The 19,594-nt window shown below is 41.5% G+C and overlaps 1 protein-coding gene across 1 annotated transcript in view; it reads right to left on the bottom strand.

Annotated features, from left to right (window-relative positions):
• The window catches only part of FBLN5 (fibulin 5), a 52,183-nt gene that overhangs the window by 20,092 nt on the left and 12,497 nt on the right, over nt 1–19,594 (bottom strand). The gene's annotated exons all lie outside the window — the stretch shown is intronic.

Below are 19,594 nucleotides of genomic sequence, written 5' to 3'. Positions count from 1 at the left end.
TATTTGAGTTTTTATTACAATCCCTTAGGGTGTTTTTGTTGGGGGGGGGTGGGGTGGGGTTTTTTTGTTGTTGTTGTTTTTTTTTTTTGCAAAGGAGGTGAATAGCATTCCTACATTTATATAAGCCAGGACCCTGGAACCTGATTAAAAATGCCTTTCAGAGTCAGAAGTTCAATTTGAATCCCTGCTTGCTCAATCTCTTCCCTGATGTTTCTGGCATCGGGTTTGCCTCTAGATGTCAGAAGTGGAAATATCAGAAGATAAATTGTGTCATTTTTTCAGCCTACTCAGATTTCTATGTTTTATTTATTGATACCTAAACTATTTTTTATTCCAGCATACTGTGCACTGGCCTTTGCTGAAGTACTATGTCATCCAAGCAATGCTACTCTCTTGATCCTCCCTGATTCTTATTAACCCAGACTTTGTTGGGTCATGACTGAAACAAACGCACTGGGCTGGAGCAGGCAGCAGAGGGCAGGAATTACATCTCAGTATCTGCGCCTGAGGCACCTAGCACAGCCAGTTGGCCGTAAAATCCCAGAAGTCATGAAATAACTGATCCAATCTACCACAGCGGCAAATCTAACGTGTTCAGATATATAAATAATTACACACATATTACATATATGGAGAGAGTCTAGAGTTCTTAGTCTTGCCAACATCCGTACTGGAGCAATTGATGGTGAGTCAAAGCTGGTAAGATAACAAGAATGGCACAGTTAGAGGTAATTAACTCTGTCCGAAATCAGTTCCCACGTATTTATTGGACAGATGAAGGTTGGCAAAATGGTGGGGGAAGTGGGAAAGGGGTAACAAGTCTAGACTATATATGTAGATAGATAAGTTGTTCAGTTCAGCTATTGCTTCTGCGATTGGGCTAAAAATTCTGGTTCCTTCCTTCATACAGCATATCACACATAATTGGTAGTATTTGAACACAGATTTTATCTAACCATAAATTTAATAAGAATGACATTAATGTTTTGTAAATGAAAAAGCTTTCTATTTGTCATGTTTGCTTATTGTTTTAGGAGTGGAACCTTGGGGTCTGGCCAATTCTGCTGTTTCTAGCCTACCCCAAGCTTAAAAAGGAGATTTTTCATTTTCTATGCTCCCTGCTTCCAGTGATATTAATAAGTGAAGCAAAGTGGAGACAAAATGAACATCAGCGTCTTACCACCACATATGGTAACAATCCTGTTTGAAGACTATAGATCCTCTACTCTTCTGTGGTGCATCTTTCTTGCAGGGGTACAACATACATCCTTCACCAAAAGCAAAGGCTAGCTACAGAATCAGTTTTGTTCCCAAGTCATCTTTGTAGCAGTTGAACGAGCAGCAAGCAGTACAATCACTCCAGAAAAGTAAGACATTGATCCTCCTTTCTTTGCTATCTACCGAGGAGATTTCTTTGCTTACTCCCAGTCTTCAGCCTTTGTGGTGGTACTGGAGATGTATTTCCATTTGAATGCAAAATTTTTTACAACGGAGGCTACCTATGGAGTCCCTGCTGTCCCTAGAAAACCTGATCAACCTGAAGTTGTCTATGCAGAACACCTTGGCTCCCCGCGTTTTACACTGACTTCATTAATGAAGTTTTATGCAACCAACAGGTCTAAACAGCTTTACTGGTCACACCAAATCTTTTTGCTTGGGCCTGAGCACACACACACATTTCTATATTACATGTCCCCAGCTTTCTTTAAGATTGTCCCTTACCATGACGTGCCATTAAACTCTGACAGACCCAGCCAATGCAATCAAATCAATTATTTTTGGCAAGCAGCCTTTTCAGTTCAAACAGGTAGTATAATCCCAGCCTGTCTGCCAGAGGTTATTTACATTACATGGGCTCACTAAGTGAAAGCTGATATTTGCACACTAAGAAAACTGTCAGTGCAACAATTGGCTGAACATTAGGTATCCTCTTGAAGAGTATCAGAGCTGGGAGACAAAGGGTGCCTTGCCCAATCCATTTACACAGTGCAGCATTCAGTGAGAACTGGTGTGGTTGACAAAGACAAAACTAGACATTTGACCCAGAAAGGGAAAAAAAAAAAAAATTCCACCGGGGAGAAAACTAGCCATAAAACTTTGAGAGATTGCCTGTAATGGATTCACTAGACCTAAGTGCCAGCATAGAAACTATATCAAAACACTCCCAGGGCATTTTTGGTTGAGTGGAAAACTGCAGGTGGAAACAACCTGACAGCTAGTCAATAATGTGTAAATAATTTCTTATTCTGGTTGCACAGTTTATTTCTGCCCATTCAAACATAAATCTTATGTGGATTCATGCCCTGGAAGTATCACTTCAAAGCTCATTCATACCACCTCTGCCCTTGTGATGGGTCATACACAATACTAGAGTAAAACTGTGATGCTAAGTGTACATGATACTAAGTTGTCAGTGGTTTTGTAGGTTCAAAGCAGATAAGACAAAAAATTGTAAGGACTACTCAATACAAGGATAGCACATGTGTCTACAAAGTCCCTGAGATGCAGTTTTCTGGAGCCTGGAAGTATGCCTCTGACCTGGCATAACTTGTGTTGCAGTCTTCACCATGGAAAGAAATACCGCAGTGAACTGTCTGAGCCACAAAGTCTAACCAGCTAGAGAGCAGAAGAGTTACTGAAGTGAAGCAGGCTAGCAAGAAACCCTGGAAACCCTACTGCCCCCCATTCAAGGTGTTAATAGACTGTGATATTTGATGATTTCAGCATCAGTACCATGAAAGTATCAGATGGTGTTACCCATCACTGATATCCAAGGATGGTTTTCATTATACTGAACCCGCTTTTAGTACCTTTCATCACCAAGATCCTTAGAAAGCATTACTTGCATCCTGAGAACAAGTCTAGGTTTTACTAATAGATAGCGTTATTGAATAACTCTTCTGTGATTTTGGCTAGATTGCTCAGTATGTGGCTACAAGAAGAATTGCCATGAGGTGAACTAGGAAGCAAATATGAACTAGATCTGTCCTCAGTGAAAACAGGCTAAGGTACCTGGTAGTTACTATACAGGACAAGGAACCGGCACAGCGGCAGTAACCATGCTGTAACTCATGTGCTCAGAATTTACCCTGTGGGAACTCATCCTTGCTCTTCATCTTCTACAGCCCTGCTTCCTATTTGAAAAATGGGGATAACAAAATCTCTGTCGTAGTCCGGCCTCCCTCACTGTTTAGCATCTAAAACTATTCAGGGCAGGGCCTGTCCTCTTATATACAGAGCCAGTTCACAATTAGTCCATTTTTATTTGAAGCCTTCCAATCCTAATACAAATCAAACTGTACTACAAACCCCTGTAATGTTCCAGCTGCTAATAAATACCAGTGCCCCTGGCTTTTAACCAGGAAATTCAAGACTACGGAATTAAAGGACTAGCCTGTGACCACTGAACAAGACAGCAGCAAGAACAAGTCACAGACGTTTCTGACTTGGAGTCCTTCATGTAGCCCAATACAACCTGTTCCTATTATATGAACGCTTAAAGATGCACCTTTTTCAGAAATTTTGTGCAGCCTCTACGTTAGCTAATGAGATCTAAAGTAAAAGATTAACCATCATTCTGAAAGCATTATGTTCTACTAGGAGACCTCAGAGGCATCAAAGGCTTTTTCAGCTAAACTCTATGCTATTCACAATGTTATTGTTCTACCCTAATGGTACATTGAACCTCAAAGTTTTCAGTAGTTACTGAAAGAGAGAGAGAACTATTGACAAAGTCAGTGGCAAATTGAAAGAGTTATCTAGCTACCACACCTCTCCTTACCCTTACAGGCAGGACTGGGACTGTTGCTGTGAAATTACATATGAAAACAAGAGGATGTTAAAGACTGTCATACCTAATCATTTTGAGTAAGTCCAAATTTTCCCAAGTGACTAGTGACTCTGAGTGATGCCTTAGAGGTTCCTGATTTTGAGAAAGCAGCTGTTCAGCACTTAAAACCACACTAAAGAACCAAGGCAGGGCAGGACAGATCCCTGTTCAATAGTTCTCTTGCCAGGGAGTGCTTGGCCAACACTGGCCCTGGATGTCTTGGCTCTTGATTATGCTGCTGTGTGCTATCAAATTAGCAGTCATCTATATTCTCTCATCCATCCTTCCAGTTGTTGTGTTCACATTACTGCTCCCACAGCTACTTCCAAGGGCAGAAGTTCAGGCAGAAGTCCAGACTGAAATTAAAATTTGACCTGAAGTGGAAACAGTTCACTTTGTTACTTCCCAACTGAATACTGAGAGCAACCAGATGGCCCATCCAGACCACCTCTCTCTGCCTCCTAAGAAATACCACCTAGAACAAACACAGTCTCATGGATTGAAACCATGAGTTTTAAAGATCTTTGATTTACTGACTGAACGAGAGAATAGGTAGGCAGCATCTCCGTATACATTTGTCAGGAAGCTGTTGCTGCAAGAGTCTGAGCTTGAATACTCCAATATTAACCACATCCCTCTGTCTTAGCTCAGTGTGTCTGCCTTAAAAATTTATGGCTGTGGTGGTTTGGTCTAGCAACCCTGGGGTGTGATGTTCTGTTTACTTGACATTTTGACAGAGGTGAGGTAGCTGGGGTAGTGGGGTTTCGTTTGGGGACTGGAAGGGTGGAGAAAGTGTTTTTTTATATTTCTGGCTGACCGGCTGCCTTTTGTGGGATGTGATGTGCTGATGATTTGTTTTTATTGGTACAGATTGTATTTTTAATGGATGGCAGGATGCCTGGTGACTGGATAGATATCATTTACAATGTCAAAATAAAGAAATTAACTAATTGTGTTTAGCATGCAAATTACTGTATTTGTGTTTTATTACCTGTAAAAGCTAGCAGTAGTCTTCATGGATTCTTTAGAATTTAGCCACATCATAGAACAATGAATGAATTTTTTAATTCATTGTCCATAAACTTAAAAAAAATGAAATAATTTAAAAGCCATGCATACAAAAAAAATGGGGCAGCATATTAATATAATCAGAAAGAAAACCTAGATATCAAACTGCAGCACACGACCACATCTCACCAGGGAGGCTAATCCTTATCAGAAGACATAGTAATCTTTTATACTGATTCATGTCCACAACAAATGCAGGACTGAGGCCACTCTCACTTGTATCAGTAATATCACAAGAAATAACAGCATAAAAAGAAAAACAACACTCTAATCCACTGAATTAAGACCAGACATATTCAATACTGCTCAAATGAAAGAGGCTGTAACTAGGGGACCAGAAATCTCAAGAGAGAATCATAAATGTGGAATCATGCTGTGAGTGTCTACAGGATCCTGAGGATCTGGTTTTGGTCCACAGTTTTCCACATTTGGGATAAAATGCAGAGGATCACAGGCTAGTGGAGTTAAGAACTAAAAAGTGAACAGAACTCTCACATAAAAGTAATTTCCTAGGTATGATGGGCACATTTGAAAGTGAATTTCAAGGCAGACAAACGCAAGGACATATATCAAGAGTAAAAAATGTTGGTTGTGAAAATAACTCTGGGGTCATTAAAGTTAATCACTTGAACACAAACTTTTCCTGACACAGTGTTGCTGAAAGGACACGCATAAACATGAGAACACTGAGTAGACACAGGAAATTGTTCTTACCACTGTATATTGCATTAGTAAAATAATTACTGGAATACATTTCTGGTATCAACACTTCGAAAAGCAATATTGCAGAGAGATCAGAAAATCTCCAAAGAGTAATTCCAAGTCATGAAAATTTGCCTCAGAGCAAGATAATGCTCCATTTAATAATCTATTTAAGAAAAAGTTCAAGGTATATTTGCCTGTGATCTATAAACTTCTCCATGGAAACAAAGTTTTTAGCTGGAGGTGGTCACTAAAGCCAGCAAAAGACAACGGGATGAAATTCAGTGTTTAGAAGACAAATTCAAAATAAAAATAAGGCACAAACTTTAGTAGTACTACCGATTAACCATCTGAAAAACATAATAAAGCTCATGGTAGATCTTCCCTTACTTTAAGGCCTTGTATCTGAACAGTATTTCTTCTTTGAAATATGCTGTAGCAAAAAGCTGTGTGCTTGAAACCCCAATTGTTGGGTAAGGTTCTATGGCCTGTGTCACAAAAAATAGAAATTATATGGTCAAAGTGGTGTCTTAAAGTCTTCACTGAATGATTTACCATCATTCAACATTTAGTTATTTTTATCTACATCCATAACCATCACAGCTGAGATTTTCTGCTTACCTTACACTTTTTTCATTTCCTAGGCCATTAGGAGATCTATCTTGGCCAGTGAAACTACTGAAAATGGGGATAGGAATTTGTAAAATTCTTCCAAGTGATTTCTCCTTTGCAAAGATTTAAATGTATGCATGCGCAATTTTTCATTTTTTGTTTGTACTTTTATCAATAAGTTTGATTTTTAGTGAGAGATGTTGTACCTCTAATGTTTGTAGTAACTGCAGAAAAAATATGGAAAACTTAGAAAATATTGATAACATTCTTACGCTAGAAGATGTTGAGTCATCAGCCTAAAGATGCTGGGTATGCCAACCACATTCCTTTCAGGACACATAGAATGATTGCACCTTTATGAAGCAAGATAAAGAGGAAGACCCTAAGTTGTTACCACAGACAATTTGTTGAATCAAAGAACCCAGAGGGGACTAAACTACAGGTTAGGGGAAGTGGACATGCAGGAAGTAGGAGATTGTTTGGCAACCTAAGTGACTTTAAGAGGCGGAAAGCCAGGGCAGAAAGCCAGCAGACAAAAGAAGAAGGAGCAGACGTGCTTAGGAACTGGAAGCACCTGCCCACTGGAAGGTGAGGCTCAAAAACTGTAAGCAAAGACATTGTTTGCCTTTCTTCTGCGCAAAAAAACCAGGACTTTGTGCATACTATGCATTAAAGAACACAGAAGGAAAAAAAGTCCTAAGAACAACTCATCAGTTTAGAGACAATATCAGAGTCCTTCAGGAAAAGACCTTCTTAACAAAAATCTACTTTTAAAAGAAAAAGAAAAAAGTTAAATAAATATATTGATGAGTTTCATTTTGGTACTTATGAGCGTATGGTTAAATACTACATGACAGAGTAAATGCATGTGGAAAGCTTACCAAAGAAGCTCCATCCTAAGGAGATGATTTGTACCTGCCACTACAGGAACAAGGGAGACTACTGCCTTAAGTCCATCTGCTGCTGTTGGAAGTGGTGGGATCTGTGACTACGCTTACCCCTCCGCAGGCATGGTCCATGCTCAGGGTGCTGTGACTGTTCTACTCCCGCCATGACAGCTGCTTTCCCTGCTGGCTGGCAAGGTGATAAAGCCCCTAGCAGAGAGCTATCATGGAAGGATGTGGACTTATCTCTGAGCTAGAACGACATTCTTGGAGACTTTGGTGATTAGAAGAGAAACTTTGCTTGGACTCTGTATTCAAGAGGGAAGCCAATGTGGACAGCAGATTTCCAAGATGATATGATTTTGGCAATGTGTGCTGTTTCGCAGATGGACTGTTACATTTTGTTCTATTTGGAACGTATTTAGCATGCATGATTTCCTTTCTTAAGTAATGAATTCTGATAATCATGCCACAGATTTCTGTGGGTCACAGTAGCAGCTATGGCTGTGTTTCCTGCTTTTGATCAACCATTGACAAAAGTGGGTATGGTTTTGCCATCTTGATTATTTGAGAGCCATTAGCACGACAAGGTTCAGCACAGTAAAGTTGAAGATTAATTTGACAGTTGTGAGAGCACAGGTCTTGCGGATCAAAAAAAGTTTGCCATGGAAAGTCTTCTTCCCCATTCTACTAGGAGGTGTGGGTGATTTTGGGGCCCTACTTCTTTATTTTATTCTGTCTGTATTTTAGTCCCACTGTTGTACCATCACAACCCCAGGAGCTTACCCTGCTCTCGAGATACAAAGTTCTTGCAGAGAGGCTCAAGGCTGCGAGCTCGTTCCAGAATCTCTGTCTGTTCAAACACTGAAGCTCGTTCAGTCATTTATAACCCTCAGGGCTCCATTTTAAAATAATACAAAGATTGGATGTCTATTTTTTATAGGAATAATTGCAGGCCAGGACTAAACATCCGAGCTCAGTAACATGGGTATCAGTTCCAAGATTACTTGGAACAGAGTACTTTCCCCAAACTTCTCCTCCACTCCTTATTTGGACACTGAGAAATAATTTCCTCAGTAGTAGATTTTTACTCAGTGAAATCACATGTTTTCTCAAAACTTTTTTTTCTCAAGATAATTACATTTGATAAGAAAAGGGGAGAAATAACAATGCCACATTCCTAAAGTGCAGACTGAAGCCAAATTCAGACTGCTGCTGTGTGGGGTCATCGTTTTTTTCCAAGGACAACTGACCCTGCTGAGCTTGGACACAATCCAAGATCAATTCCCTAAACACCTGTTTAATTGCATATTTCACTGTCTGAGGACTGGCTGTTGATTGCTGAATTCATTTTCTATCTTCATCCCATATGCATTGTGTTATTGGTTGATTGCTAAACAAGGATTAAAGTTTTTTTTTTTCACATAGATGGTCAGCCTGGAAGTGGATACTTAATAGTGTGAGGCATGAATCTGTAATGCTGCTCCTTCTGCCTGGTATGAAAATTGCTCAACATGTGTCACAGGTTCTAGATCTCCTGCCAGCTATCTGAGCCTTTCCTTAGCTAGCACACTTCTGACATTACTCAAAGATGATAAACAACATCTAAACTGTGAAAGGACTTTGCTCTCTGAGCACAGTTCTAGTCCTGCTTTTGTGATTGAGATTTATGGGACAGCCATGCAGATAAGTGCATAGCAAGAGGATAAAAGGGGCAGCAGCCTCTTCCCCTCTGCTCAGAACAGACCTGTGTGTGGTTCACACACTTGGTATCACCTGCATGACCACAGCTCCTCACTCCCACCGATTCCCAGGGCTCCCTGTTGGTACAAGGTCACACCCGGTTGTGTGGACTATTCCCAGTGTCCCATGAGAGCTTTTGCACAACTGCATGGTCTGCATGTTAATTCTGGGATCAGAAATGAGACAAACTACTGATTTCAATTAAGGGCTTTGCCTAAACATGGAAACTCCATGGGCCGGAGCATAACTGTACTCTCTGGATTCATCATTTCCTGTTGCAGGTTCTGCACAACTTATGAAATCCATGGTCAGTGCATGTGATTTGGGAATCTCAGTTATTTCCCCGCTGCACTTACACTATTCCAAGTAGCTGTGGTACAGCAGAACAAGAGTAAACCGAGTACCCTGCTGGAGTGGGGTAAAGATGTGTTAGCTTCCCACTGATGACACTGAACCTGCAGAATTAGGAGGTACTAAGCAGTTGCTGCTCAACATAGTTTCATCTTCATCAGTAGGAAACATATTTTTCAGCTGAATAAATGGAGCGTTACTGTTGTACTACCCATTTCTCAAAATTACCTATTTTGTATGATCATATGCTACACCGAGGTCTGCTGGTAGGGTGGTGAGAGGAGCCAGTGAGCGCTTACTGAGACTGCTCCTCTCCCAGCTGCTGGGAGGTTACCTAAGTGACACTTTCTGTTGCAACAGAAACAAAAAAGATGTGCAAACAGAACAGGAAATGCACACTAAGAAATTAAAACATACTTCTAGCAAAAGGTCCTTACAGTCCTCCCTTTGCTGCATGATATGAAATAGTCTTATGCAAGAACCTCTAGAGAAGGCTTATAAAATTTCACAGGAGCAGAACCATTAGCACTGAAAAAGTGAATTTTCTATGGCTGAATTGTGTATTTTCTCTACAATTCTATGGGATAGTTTAAAAAGACCCTGTAAGAAGGAATATATTAAAAATACAGGAGTTTAAAACACTAGTTATAAAGCTTTTATACATGTCTGTGAAATCCTATCAGCTTCTCCTCCAACGAATTCTTTCAAAGACTTTTGTGTTTGGGTACAGAGCATGAGAGAACTAAAAGAAGAGAACTGCTATTCCCACTTTTGCTCCCCAGGGAGCTTTGAGAAATCACTAGCACAAATAGTCCAGCCAGCTGATTTAGCCAATTGGTGGTCAGTTTACATTTCCTCTAATAAGTGAACTTCTTGACCGTACATTTTAACTGAGTCATTAAGAGCTCCTTTTCCAAGTGTTTTGGCAGGCTAAGGAGGTCTGAGACTGTGAATAGACCACAACAACTAGTAAAGGGGAGAACAGCCCTACTTTTAATACAGCAGAAGAAATTGATCCAAATGGATCCAGCAATTAAAGCCACAATGAAAACAAAGGAATGCAAATATCCACCTGCAGGATCTAACAGAAACTTTCATTGGAAGGGTTGCTTCTTCCATTAAAATGCAGCCACTTCGGATATGCAACATGACAAAAGCTTTAACCGTTGCTCAAGCATGTTGTGCAAACAATTGAAGGAGTGAAGTACTGGAGACCTGATAATACAAGAGAGATTCTAGGTGTGCAGTATGTACATACCCCCAGAGAGAATTCAGTATGGATGCTCTAGTCACTCTCACAGGGTGCCTTGAAATCTTTAACATACATAAAAAAAGAGGACCCCATGCATGTATATAAACAAGGGATCTCCATTATGTGGAACTGGTATAGTAATATGAGATTCATCACTAACTAATCTCTCACAAAGCTTCAACAATCATCACCAGCATCTCATTCAGGAACGGACTGGATTCAAAGCTGCTTCGCTTGAGCATGCAAGGAGGCTCCAGCCAGAAGTGGCATGGCTGTAGGTTGCTTCACGTCACTTGAACTGTGTGAGTCAAACACACATGCAATGGAGACTACACTGTCTTCCTCCAGGAATCTGGAGACTACGCTGTCTTCCTCCAGGAATCTAAGACCTTATTCCCTGAACCTAGGTGATAAAACCAGGGAAAAGAGCCTGGCTGCACCAACAGTGCTTGCAGAACATGTGTCTGGACAGCGGGGCAGTTCTATATTTGCTTTAGAGGCTCTGTATTGCTGACCAGTTATACGTGACTCCACACTCACATCACTAGTCTGTCCAGGTGCAGCCACAGGCTCTGGAGGCAGTGGGAATTAGAAGTCCTTCTTAGGAAGGGAGAGCTTCAGAACTCTGCCCATGGCAGCAATCCTTGCCAGCTGCTCTAGGAGCTGTCGTGATTGACTAAAAAGAGAGTGTTATGCTTGGCACTAAGGGCACTGGGGAGCTTATCAGGGGAGAAAATTATTTTTCATATTTCATCTGAGTTTCAAATCTGTCCATGTGTCAGCATGCTTTATAACAATCTCAAAAGCACCACAAAGCCAAGGTAATTCTTATATAAATGTTAGGGCCTTTTGGGCTCTTTTGTAGGCAAAGAATCGGTAGTGGATGAAAGCCAGTGGAGAAGAAAAATCTTTGAGAATTATCCTCTGCAAATACTGGCTTCCATGCTCAGACAGCTGTGTCCTCATTACTGTTAATAGCAAAGAGCTATGCATGTTGGGCAACATTCGTCTTTGAGTGTATACATAGCAAGCCATCTATTTATTTATTTCTGTGGTGGTGATCATTGGAAAATGCCTATAATCCCTGCTCAAATAACTGGCTTTAACTCAGATTTGGCATTCACTGTTTTATAATGATTGAGCCATATTCGCTTGCAATGTTCCAAAAATTTCCGCCAGCCAACTGGGTTGCAAACCTTCCTGGATAAATGAAAACTGTGTGGATATGGGAGGTTTACTTTGTTCCAATTAGTGTGTGATGTGGATGTCTACTGGCAATTCTCCTGCTCTCCTTACTCTCAGTTCATGGCTCCCTGGAAAAAGAGGTGTTTCATCTCAAGGGGCTTTTTCCCTTCACACTCCCCCCCCCCCCCCCCCCCCAGTGTTTTAAACCCATTCAGCTACCTTTAATGCAAAAATTAAGACAGAAGCTTTCAAGATTTGTGAAATCCTGAGATAACAAGCCCTCAAAACAGATGTGCTGAGCCTTTAGAAGCAGAAAGTTGTGTTTTGTTAAGCCCCAAGAACGGCCAGTTTTGAGCAGGACCATGACAGGTTCTGGATGGTCATGAAACTCCCAGGCAGGACAAGATGTGAGGCTGAAACTGCACCAAAGAAAATTTATAATAAAAGTTAACTAACACTTTCAGGAGTCCTGGCCCCTGCCTGTCAATCAGTAAATCAGTTGAGATAAGGGCAGATCTTCTTCCCCGGTACTGATCCTGTGTAAAACAAATGTGTTGATCTGGATAGTCTTGACCGAATTTTCATTCTGTGAAACTCAAGACTCACTTCACTGAAAAGCTGAGAATAAAATCCCTCACTTCTGGTTATTGCTTCTACTTCACTATATCAGCTTCCATCCAAAGATCTTACAGCACTTCAAAATCAATGCTAAAACTCAAAGTCTATATAATAAAGAAAATATCACTTACATTTTATGGGAGTCTTAGATAAATTAAAGGGTAGAACCAGTATCAGACACAGGCTCCTGCACTTCAGGCACTGCAGTCTCAGAACCATTGCACAAGCCATGCTAGAGCTGACCTCTGGAAGTCAGCTGGTCCAAGCCTCCACTGAAAGCAGGGGCAATACAGTCAGGTTGCTCAGGGCCTTCTCCAGCTGAGGCTTGAATTTCTCCAAGGACACAACCTTCAGCCACAAACTTTATGAACCTCCGTTCCAGTGTCTGACCACCTTCACAGTGATAACATTTCTCCTTTATCTAATAAGCATTTCCAATGTTGCAACTTTTGCCTGTTCCTGTCCATGTGCACCTCTGAGATGAATCTGGCTTCATCTTCACTACACGCTCACATTACACAGTTGAAGACAGCAAGCAATACAATTCCCTCACCAGCCTCATCTTCCTAAGGCAGAGCAAACCCTCTTTTCTCAACTGGTCCATGTATGTTATGTGCTCCCACCCTCTAAACACCACAGTAGTCCTTTGCTGGATACCCTTCAGTACGCCCATGTCTTTCTTATGCCAGGGAAACAGTATGACTGGGAGAATTGGGTGCCTGTGAAGGCAACAGGAATCCACTGAACTCTCTCCTGGAGGTAGCTAAGAGAAAATACTCAGAATGCTTCCATATACAGATTAGTTGTAAACCTTGCTATCAATCAATGCAGTTCATCACAGCGGCAATATTTTGTGAATCTCTGCTTAATTTACTAGAAACTATTGAGATGGGAGAACTATTTCATTGGATGCTGTACAAACACAGCTAGAACCAGGACTGCCCTACTCACACATACAGATCTGCACATTTTTGTCCCCAAAGCTTCAAGGTAAGTCTACCTTCTTTGCACTAGAATTCAGAAATTGCTGACTAGCACTAAAGGCTGAACACATGGCCAGTCATATTACCAATGTCACAGGCAGTCCCATCAGCTCTCACAGTATCCATGAAAGCGCAGAAAGACACATGTTCACATTGAGCATTCCCAAGCCAAATGGTTCAATTCCAAGCAGCCTGGCCTGAAAAAACATGTTCTGTTTAGGTAATTAAAAGGAAAAAAAAACCAAAACCACCAAGTAAATAAATAAACAAAAAAGGCAATGTTCCCAACCAGCAGGAACATTTAATGTCTGTGGTTATTCCTGGAGCAAACTGCTGCTCTTACTCTCCAGAAGGCACATCCCAGTGAATTTTCCATCATGTAGGCCTGCTCTAGTGAAAAGCTAAATTATATTTTTCCTTTATCATAGTTCTTTTCTTTATTAGCCCCTTATTACCTCAAGGTCTCTGGTCATACTCAGTCGTGCAAGAGAGCAATCACGTTTCAGAAGGCACAATCTCCAGCACAGAAGCATGCCTAGCAAATCCTTAGCATGATTAGCATTTTACCATTTGTAGTCTTTCTAATCATCTCCAGTCAATTACTGCAGACAGTGCTTAATTCAGCATTTCACATCCCTCTGCAGGTCAGAGGGAATGAACCACAGATGGATCATATATTTCTGAAATGCTTTCATGTCCCAAGCTTCTAGATGTCAGCTTGAAATTTTGGTGGAGCAGAGTGTGATGTTGTTTTGTATCTTGTGACAATATGCATCCTTTATCAGCTTCAGAATGCACATGACCTGCTGGGCTATTAATGGATATACTGCAAATTGTCAGCTGCTAATTACATTTAGAGCTATTCTCCAATCTATGCCATAACTCTCTAGGCTCAAATCTACACTCAGGTTTTCAAAATTGCCTGGGGAACCTGGAGATAAAATTTTCACTTTTTTCAGTGTTGCAGTTTAACCAGCGGGCAGCTAAACACCACACAGCTGTTCACTCACTTCCCCCCAGTGGGATGGGGGAGAGAATCGGAAAAAAGGTAAAACTTGTGGGTTGAGATAAAGACTGTTTAATAGGACAGAAAAGGAAGGGAAAATAATAATAATGATAAAAGAACATACAAAACAAGTGATGCACAATGCAATTGCTCACTATATACTGACTGATGCCCAGCCAGTCGCCAAGCAGCAGCTGCCACCCCCTGGGCAACTCCCCAGTTTTTTTGTTCAGCATGATGTCCTATGGTATGGAATACCCCTTTGGCCAGTTTGGGTCAGCTGTCCTGGCTGTGTCCTCTCCCAACTTCTTGTGCCCCTCCAGCCTTCTTGCTGACTGGGCAGTATGAGAAACTGAAAAGTCCTTGACTTAGTGTAAGCACTGCTCAGCAACAACTAAAACATCAGTGTGTTATCAACATTATTCTCATATTAAATCCAAAACACAGCACTATACCAGCTACTAGGAAGAAAATTAACTCTATCCCAGCCAAAACCAGGACATTCAATTAAAATCATAGGCAGTGTTGGAAGTCTTATGTATAACCCTGTAAAAAAAAGTCTTATTCTCTCATGCCACTTTTCATCTATGACTAGTTAAACCTCTCGAAAATGTCAATGAGCCAAAGAGTCATGCTGCAAGCCAAAAAACCAAAACCAACCCAAAACCAAAAGAAAATCACTGATTTCACTGAGAATTTTGTCCCAAAATGCAATGTACTACCTGAATAACATAATACAGGTTTTACAAAACCTTATCTTCAAATAACACTGATTTAGCAGGGGAAGAACACTTCCTTCCTAAAGCTGGTATGCTACAGTCTTCTAGGATGACTGCATGAAACCAACTGATAGCTGTCGATGCACAGTTCTGGGCTATTTCATCACAAAGTCAGCCCTGCTTTTAATTAACATAATTTCAGTCTGCTTCTGAATTAAAGCTCCAGATGCAGTGCTTAGTGATTTGCTGGCAACAAGTGTTGTATATATTGCTGCAGTCTGCCTCTGAAATACATGAGCATGATCCAAGGCTGCTCCAGCCTATGCCTGCTTTGGGATTCCCCACAGGGTTTGCAATAGCAGGAAATTAGCAGCGTGCTATAGCTTTCGGACCACATCTCCTCTCCTTGGCCCGGTTCCTGCTCCAGGAGTAAGGCGTGGCAGTCTGGCAAACTGACGCTGAACTGCTCCAAGATTCCTCCTTCGGAAAGGGGATGTCAGGCTACCTGTTTAAGCTATCTCAGCTTTGCATTGCTCCACCATAGTGACAATAACTGTTATTTAATGAGTGGAGGCTCTTACCCATGCTATGAACTTTTCTCTGCAGCGTTAGATAAAGCAGTTTTCTTTTGTGCCTCTGTGCACACTGGAAGCTGGAAATACACCAGAGGACTCAAAAGTACAGCAACTTAAAGATACCATACTTAAAAGATAACATCTATCCCACCCCCAACTTGTGCAAGACTCTTTCTTGCTAACAGTTGTTCCAGGCACTTTTTAAATGTTTCTGCTGTTATGTTTTGTACCATTCCTCTACTACAACATACCTAGTGTATTCTGCTGATTACACTGCACTGTCATAAAGGGCTTTACTATGTTCAGTCAAAAAGTAATTTTCCTTCATTTCAGCAAATTACACCCTATTCAGGAATAATCATTCTTTTGTACCACCCACCATACACAACTTCTGCTTCTCTGACATTTACAGTTCAATTGCTGTCACCTTACCCTAAGCTTTACAATACACTTTAAAAACCAGTCAGCCTCAATAATGCCCCCAATTTACTGTTGCTCTATACTGAGATTATCTACATTTATCTGGTAGTAAAGTACTTACACTTAATGTCAGTATGTTGGATCCATTCTCAGCAGAACATACTGAAGGTCTATTCCCTCTCTGTTCTGGGATGAGAAGTCTTAGTAACACTGTCAGAAACTGCCCCATGCTACACTGCTCTTGACATCACTGCCTTCTACTGTTCATCTTCCACCAGATGGCCATGTGTTAGGTTATCTTTTTTGTCTACTGCTGGGCTTCCAGTCCCTTAATTTCCTGACCACAACTGTAGCTTTTCTAGACCTCTGTGTATTACTGTTTGTACTATCTTCCCATTCAGTATCACCTGTAGGTATGTTGGGGTTGTACCGCAAAACCAGTTAATGTCTTTGATCCAGCCAGCAATTTACCAGCTCACCAGCTAATGCTTCATTTACATAGGGGGCTGGCTGGAAAACAAGAATTTTACTTCACACACACAAAAAATTAGAAAATGGAAACAAGCTTAAAATATTAGAACAAAGCAGACATTAAAATTATTCTTTTCATGGAAAACCAAAACAAAACTCAAACCAAACAACACAGTTAGTGTCAGACCAAGCAGTGGATCATGGATTCATTCAGACCCTGCAAGTCTATGATGCTCTCTTCTCTCCCTCCTCCTAGGCGCTCCCTGTTTAGCTGAAGCACTTCTTGTTTTTTTAGTGTCTGAATGCCTCATGAACACAAACAGATTTATTCTCACTGTAGTGGCATGTTATTGATGTGGAGCTGAACCATAGAAAAGCTAAGGAAATTTTCCAGAAGGACTTATGATAAGTTTGTATATACACACTTGCAGGTGCCCAAATGAAGACACCATACACACCCTGACTTTCAGAAAGTGCTGAATGCCTCTGCCTGAAAACCTAGACCCCTCAAGGGTTTACAGCTGGTTGCTCAGATATTGAGATTCCTCAGATAAGTAGTCAATTCTGAAAACAATATTGAGCAAAGAGGTCTGAGGTCATACTGGCAGCCTGTGGCAGACTGCAGGCCAGATCAAAGGGCATTTACATGTGAAACTTCCACTGAGGATGAAGGTCAGTGAAAGGAACCTAACCAAGCTTTGGGGATCTGGGCCTTCATTTCAGCTGTCCTTTCACCTATACTACAGCCCTATCATCTGGACCATCCTTCTCCTCACGCTGCAGCATGGTCTTATACCACAGGGCACCTGCAACCATGAGTTATGGTTGAAAAGAACTAAAAGCAGAGAGAGTTTTGCTGGTGTTAAAACTGAAGATAGACTTCAGCGCATCTTGTCATCCCCAACAGGCAGCATGTCCCAGCCAAGAGGCAGAACACTGAAACTACACCCCTGAACTGGGCTAGTGAGGTGTAACTCCCATTCATCTTCTGGTAGCTTTATTTTCTTTGAAAAATCATCTCATCTCATTGAATGGGAAGCCAGTCAATTGGCAGATGAAGGGGTCAGAGCCTGTTAAACTCCACACAACATCAGGCAGATCTTCCATTTCTGCGTGGCAGCTCTGTCATGGGTCCGGTGTCTTAGGGACAACACAAAGGAGCAATGCCAGCACTCTGCCTATAGACTCTGGCAAAACATATGGTCCATCTGGCTGATTTATATTGGCAAAGGAGCCAATTAATATTTTCTATATATTTTGGCTTAACATCTTGATTGTGACATATAACCATGGCCAATTTCAGGCTGGAGCCAAGCGAAAAGAAACAAAGCTGACCCAAAAAATATAAGGGAGAGGCCAAGAAAAACAGTGACTTTTAAGTCATTGAGAACACTGCCATCTCTAGGCACTGTGGGTGCTGCAAATATATGCAAAAATTAACATAGGCCTGAGCAGAGTGCTGGTGCTATGAAGGGCACTGAAAATAAATAAGCCTTCCAGGTAAGGAGAGACACTATCACATACTGAACTCTGCACGTTATGCCACAGGGAGGTAGAGAAGGCATCACTCATGCAACCATAGCCCTTGAGGGTCCCAGCAGAAAGCTAGGCATGGACTGTCATCCACAGCCAAAACAGACACCCATAAGAAAATGAGAGAACATGCCACAGAGCCAATGGATTGGGGAAGGGTACTCATGAAGTCTGTCAATCTTCTTAATTTTCTTTTAAGCCCTGTAATTGTCTAGTTGGCGGGACTGCCTTGCATGACAGCTATCCCACAAAGGAAAGCTCACAAAATCTGCTCCAGAGCAGACAGAGCTAATCGGTACATAGTGGCTTTAACTGATCTGGCACTGCTGAAATCCCTGGAAGTAAGACGTAATAAAGGCAAGGCGGCCACAAAGCCCCACGTATCAAACCGCTGTTAGCAGTGAAGACTAAGGCATCATTCAGAGATTAACAGCAGGGGTGAGAGCCCTGCCCTGGCCAGCACATGCCTGAGGATATGGCAGGCTGGGCATGATTACTGCTCCTCTGAAGTGAGTCAGATATTACCTCCTGCCAACTAGCTCTTGGTGACAACTGAAGTCTATGTATTATCTGGCTCAGAGCCCAGTGACCAATAACCCCCAGTTCAGAGACTGAGCTTAACCAAGGCCATTAAACCAACCAAAACCCAGAGTATCATTTAAACCTCTTTCCCTTGCATACCCTTTCCCTCTGCAGTCTACAAAGCACAAGGGAGATGGGATTCCTGGGTTCTCGCCTCCTTGTATACCAAAGTATCACACAATTCCAAGAAAGAGGGAAAACTGAAGCACGTCATGAAATAGAGAGTTCACAGTCTAGAGAGATTTTAACCTTCCTGTGTCTGGACTGTGGCCTGCACATCTAACAAAACATGGACATTGTCCCTTCTGTGCTTACGACCCTCCTCTGCATGCAAACCAGTTACGTTTTGTAACGTGACACTTTCTCATTCAGCTGTCCTCCTCCATATGCCACTGTGCTTCCCTCCTGGCTCCCAGCCTCAGTACAGAAGAAACCAGAAAACTTCTAATCACCCCTAATAACAGGTGAAGACACTTCCACAAACAGGATCAGTTTAGCTCAAGCTAAAGTTGAAAGCAAATTCAAACACTCCTGGTGGCCACAGTTTTTAACCATAAGGTGATCTTCTGACCAGCTGTCTATTCTTCCCTCACAATGTCTAGGAAATCCTTATCATTGTATCAGGAGTCTGGCAGAAGGAAAATATGTTACCAAACTCCCTGACCATAAGATACTTATGGTCAGTGGCTTAGGCTCAAGACAGATTAATATAAACCTAATAAATTCATTGCAAGAACTTCTGCTCCAAGATCCTAAAATCTTCACCAAAGTCAATTGGGACCGTAATCAGAGGTCTAAGAGTTTTTGGTCTCCAGTTGACTATCCAGCTATCTACCCATGACTGTAGTTCAGTCAAGTTCAGTTGTGGCTATACTGTAGTTGTGTTTATTTCATTTTCCCTTCTCACATCTTCACACATAAATACAGTCAGTCAGTGACGCTTTAAAGGCACTGACCATGCAGAATGATGGACTTGGACTTACTGTTACACTTTGCCATATGCAGGAGCCTGTTATTTTTCATCCCAGTACACAGAGATGCCAGTTTTCTTAATAACATGC

This window comes from Haliaeetus albicilla, chromosome 5 (assembly GCF_947461875.1).
Source record: "Haliaeetus albicilla chromosome 5, bHalAlb1.1, whole genome shotgun sequence".
Taxonomy (NCBI): domain Eukaryota; kingdom Metazoa; phylum Chordata; class Aves; order Accipitriformes; family Accipitridae; genus Haliaeetus; species Haliaeetus albicilla.
This window is presented reverse-complemented; position numbering and strand designations above follow the sequence as displayed.